This window comes from Pinus tabuliformis, chromosome 7, assembly GCF_031772625.1.
Source record: "Pinus tabuliformis cultivar Carrire ecotype Pingquan chromosome 7, CPIR1, whole genome shotgun sequence".
Taxonomy (NCBI): domain Eukaryota; kingdom Viridiplantae; phylum Streptophyta; class Pinopsida; order Pinales; family Pinaceae; genus Pinus; species Pinus tabuliformis.
In genome coordinates this window covers 861,541,097-861,546,779 of record NC_142293.1, presented here as the reverse complement: position 1 = coordinate 861,546,779, position 5,683 = coordinate 861,541,097, and positions in this window count along the sequence as shown.

Below are 5,683 nucleotides of genomic sequence, written 5' to 3'. Positions count from 1 at the left end.
GCGTCTCTGACATGCTAGAGAGGAGGGCTTTGATTCATGTCTGCCTATTTGGTTATGTCTGCCTCTACCCCCATGCCCTCTTCCTCGACCTAGGCATGTCGTTTTGTTCTTAACTGCCACCTGACTACCCTGGCCAACAACAAATGTTATATTCTCTGTAATTGCTTCTATTTCGGTCTCCTTTGCTTCTCGCTCCCAATTCTTACCCTCCCCCTTCTGCATTTTTCCAATGGTTGGGTTATTCCCTTGCTTTCCTCCCCTTAGATGAGGTTGGTGAATGTTCTCAGGAGTCTTCTCTGCCTCCTAGACCGTCTGTTTTACCTCCTCGAACTATGCCTGATCACTATCTCTACAGAATCCTTTCATGCATTTCCCCTGGCTTGCATGGCTCCCAGCCTTACTAAATTCTTCCCCAACATTTCTCATCCTGCCACCCTCTACCTTCTGACTGCTTGTAGCAGGAAAGAATTTCAATTCCCTCTTGCTTCTCTTTCCCTCTGCTGCGTCTAGCTCTCCCCCTCTTCCTTAATATTACTAAAGATTGAAAGAAATGCAGGGATTTGATTTAAGAATACGTACCCAGTCCTATGCCAAGTTGCAGAGAACACCAGTTCGCACCGAGCTCCCGCCGTCTCCTTCCCTTGCTGCATAATAACCTTGGTTTTGTTCTTCGCCACCTTTACTAACCTCCTCCCACCTACCCTACGTCTCATCATCCTTCCGTCGCTGTTTCCTCCTGCTTCTTCCCCCACTTCCCTGTCACCTTGTTATGAAACCAGCTCAAGAAAAGATAGAAAAGATAGATCAACGCCTTAGAATTCAGCCTCTTTGAGGGGGAAACCTCCTTTACATTACATAAATGAACAATTCTTGGATGATTCAAATGACAAAACCTCCTTTCTATATATAGGAGTCTAAGGAGTCACAATATAATCCAGCCGACCTAACAATAATAATATAAAGCCAAAAAAATAACAATAGAGGGATTCTATGGGGCACAGAAATAACAATATGGGGGTAATAGGGGCACAAAAATATAAATAAGGGGTATAACTACAATAGTAATGGGGTAATCACTAGTATTATAGGGACCCAACATGCCCCTCTCCTTCAAAAAAGTGTTGTCCTCAACGCTTGAGTAGTTCTGGATACTTCTGCATAAAATTCTCATCCTCCCATGTGGAATCTTCAGCGGATAAGTTCTTCCACTTGATAAGATACTCTGAAATTGATCGATTTCGTAGCTGTCGAGTTCTTGTTTCTGTGACTGCTTCCGGTTCCAATATAATTTTTCCTTCCTCGTCAAGTTCTGGCAATATTGTTTGAATTGGGAGCTTGTCACCTATAACCTTCTTTAAACATGAAACATGGAAAACTGGGTGCAATCGAGAAGCTGCAGGAAGCTCCAATTTGTATGCCATAGTACCAATCTTTTGCAACACCTTGTACGGACCATAATACTTTGGTGATAATTTATTATCCTTCTTAGCTTGCTTGAGGGACATTTGCTTATATGGTTGTAGCCGTAGGAATACCCAATCACCTACATCAAAACTTCTTTCACTGCGATGTTGATCTGCCTGTTGTTTCATTCTATTTTGTGCCAACACGAGGTTATCCTTTAAGAGTTGGAGGACTTGTTGTTGATGTTCGATGTGATGTTCCACTGCCTGAACCTTAGAATTTTCTCTTAAATATGATGTGATGGATGGTGGTTGATACCCATAAAGTGCCATAAATGGGGTCATTTTTGTTGCTGTATGGAAGGAAGTGTTATACCACCATTCAGCCAGAGGCAACCATTTGACCCATTGTGTCTGTTTATCAGATACAAAGCAACGAAGATATCCTTCCAAACATTTGTTTACTATCTCAGTTTGCCCATCAGATTGAGGATGATAAGATGAGCTATGAGCTAACTGAGTACCAAGACAAGAAAATAATTCTGTCCAAAAATTTCCAGTGAAAATGGGATCTCTGTCACTTACAATAATCTTTGGGTTTCCATGTAGCTTTTGAACTGTTTCCATAAATGCAGTAGAAACTGTACTGGCTTTAAATGGATGTGATAATGCACAAAAGTGTGCATACTTGGTAAGTCTGTCAACTACCACCATGATGACACTCTTTCCCTCAGACTTGGGTAAACCTGTGATAAAATCCATTGAAACCTCCTCCCAACGTTGGCTTGGAATGGATAAAGGTTGTAATAGACCCGGTGTCTTAATTGTTTCAACTTTATTTTGTTGGCAAACCAAACATTCCGCCACAAACTTTTGAATATCTGATTTAAGGCCATCCCAAAAAAATTCCTTCTTAACCCTGTGGTAAGTTTTTAAAAATCCTGAGTGCCCTCCTAAGGGAGAAGTGTGCAATTCCATAAGAATCTTTTGTTTTAGCTGGGAATTCTTACAGAGGTATAAGCGATCTTTGTACCATAACGAATCATTTTGCCAGCTAAATGTATCAGAAGTACTGGAATCTTGTTGTAGCTTTCGAATAAGTGCCCACACTTCTTCGTCATTCTTCCATTCCTCCCTTGCTTCGTTTATCCAATCTGGTTGGATAATAGAAATGGCACACAACAATGCTTCCACATCCTCATCCTTTCTTGAGAGTGCATCTGCCACCACATTTTGCTTCCCTTTTTTGTAGATGATTTCAAAGTCATAACCCAACATCTTTGTGACCCACTTTTGTTGCTCTTCAGAGGATAATCTTTGTTCTAAAAAGTATTTAAGGCTATCATGATCCGTTTTTACCTTGAAGTGTCTTCCCATTAGGTAGGGTCGCCATTTCTTAAGTGCATGGAGTATTGCCAACATTTCCTTCTCATAAATAGCTTTGCTTAAAAACTTTCCCTTGATTGGACGACTTTCAAAAGCAATGGGTCTTTCATCTTGCATTAGAACAACACCAATTCCATTTCCTGAAGCATCACATTCCACAATAAAGGTTTTTGTGAAGTCCGGTGTAGCTAAGACCGGTGCTTGGCACATTGCCTCTTTAAGATGTTCAAAGGCCTTTGTTGCTTCCGGAGTCCATGAAAATGAATCTTTCTTCAATAATGTTGTTAGAGGTGCTGCTATTCTCCCATAATTCTTAACAAACTTGCGATAATACCCTGTCAACCCAAGAAATCCTCGCAGATGCTTTATGGATGTGGGGATTTTCCATTCCTTAATGGCTTTAATTTTGCTAGGGTCTACCTTAACTCCTTCATGAGATACAATATGACCCAAATATTCCACCTCCTGGACTCCAAAGAAACATTTGGATCTTTTTGCATATAATTGTTTCTCCTCCAATAGTTGTAGCACCCTGTCAACATGTTCAACATGATCCTTCCAAGACTTGCTGTAGATTAGTATATCATCAAAAAATACTAACACAAATTTTCTAAGGAATGGTTTGAAAATTGAATTCATCAAACCTTGAAATGTTGAAGGTGCATTGGTAAGGCCAAAAGGCATGACCAAAAATTCATAATGACCCTCATGAGTTCTAAATGCCGTTTTCGGAATGTCTTCAATCTTCATTCTGATTTGATGATATCCTGAACGAAGATCCAACTTGGTGAAGTAAATTGATCCATGCAATTCATCCAGTAATTCATCAATGACAGGAATGGGGAACTTATCTTTAATAGTGAGCTTGTTGAGCTCCCTATAATCCGGACACATGCGCCATGATCCATCCTTCTTGTGCACCAATACTACTGGAGCTGAGAAAGAACTTTGACTCGGTTGAATTATACCAGCCTCTAGCATTTCTGCAACCATACGTTCAATTTCACTTTTTTGGACATAGGGATATCTGTACGGCCTGATGTTTGGAGGAACACTTCCTGGAATCAGATGAATAGCATGATCATGATCACGCATAGGTGGGAGACCTTTGGGAGTCTCAAATACCTTGGAATGATTGTCCAGGACTTTTTGGAGATCTGGAGAAATAGATGATTCCAATGTGGAAACATCTAGCGAACATAATTGTGCAATTACACCTCTTTGCTCCTTTTTTAGAAGCTTTGTCATGCCATTAGAGCTGATTATCTTTCCTGGTTTCCCTGCAATACCCCTTAATTCAACTTCCTTTCCTTCCGTAGAAAATTTGATGAAAAGTTCTTGAAAATTAAAAGCTATTGTACCCAAGGATTGTAGCCATTGGACTCCTAGTACAACATCAGCACCTCCCATTGGAATGGAAAGCATTGGGCTAGTCAATACATATTCTCCCATGGATAGCTTGATATTATGGCACTTTCCAGAGCAATTTATTGTTCCTCCATTTGCAATCATCACTTGACACTCTGGTGCTGGATATAGGAAGCAATTCAATTCTTTTGCTACCCTACAATGAATAAAATTGTGGGTGCTTCCTGAATCAATCAACACTATTACCTTTTTCTTCTTGATTTGTCCTTCTATCTTGATGGTTTGAGGAGTGGTAATTCCCGCCAATGCATTACAAGATATGGTCGGATTTATTTGTTCTTCATCTAGGCTTTGTTCCTGGAGTATATCCTCTTCTTTTGACCTTTCTTGCTCCTTTTCTTCCTCTTCACAATCTATGTAGAATAATTTCTTCTCAGCACACTTATGACCTTTTGTGTATTTGCTATCACAACTGTAACAAAGCCCTTTTGCTCTTTTTTCTTCCAATTGTTGTGGTGTCAACCTTGTAGGTTGTGGAAGACTAGGGGCAACAACACTTCCGTCTTTATAGTTGTGAGTGGTATGCTTCCTAGTTGCCATAATTTTGCTTTCCATTTTTCTTGCTAACCTGAATGCCTTCTCTAATGAATCAGGTTCCCAAAGGCGAACATCATGTTGGATATTATCCTTTAAAGACCCTATGAACACATCAATCCTATGCTCCTCTGGAATATCTTTTACCCTTATGTTCAATTTTTGGAACTCCTCAATGTGCTCCATTATTGAACCCTTTTGTTTGAGACTTATCAATTGGCTAAAAAAAGTGTTGCTTTTTGTATCCTCATAATGTGCTATCAATTCTTCCGTAAAAATTGCCCAAGTGATAAATTGTTTACGAGAACAAAGCCATTGATACCATACAAACTGATTTGGTTCCAAATATAAAGTTGCCATACGTACCTTTTGTGTGTTTTGCACATTATTGAGATCGAAGAATTGCTCCATCTGTAATATCCATGTGGCGGGATCCTTGCCATCAAACTTCCTCATATCGATTTTTGGAACATGGTGAGTCTTCGATCCAACATTAGAGTCTATGGAATCATGATTAACATTTCTTTTGTTCTCATCATGAGTTTCCTTTACTACCCTTTCACCCTTAGTGACCATTTCTTGTAGCAACTTATTCATATTTATCTTCAATTCTTCCATCTTATCATCCATGCCATCAATTTTAGCGTCCATTCCATTCACCTTAGCTTCCATGCCATCCATCTTAGCTTCTACACCTTTCTTTAAACCATCCATCTTAGCTTCTACATCTTTCCTTAAACCATCCATTTTAGATTCTGTTGCTTTTTGTGCAAGTGACACTTGTTGCACTTGTTCTTGTAATTTTGATATATCATATAGCATTTCTTCTCTTCTTCATGAGTCATGCTAGAGCTTTCAGGTTCCTTACTAGGTGTTTGCATTTTCTTTCCTCGGGGCATCAGTTACCGATAATAATGCTCTACTATGCCCTT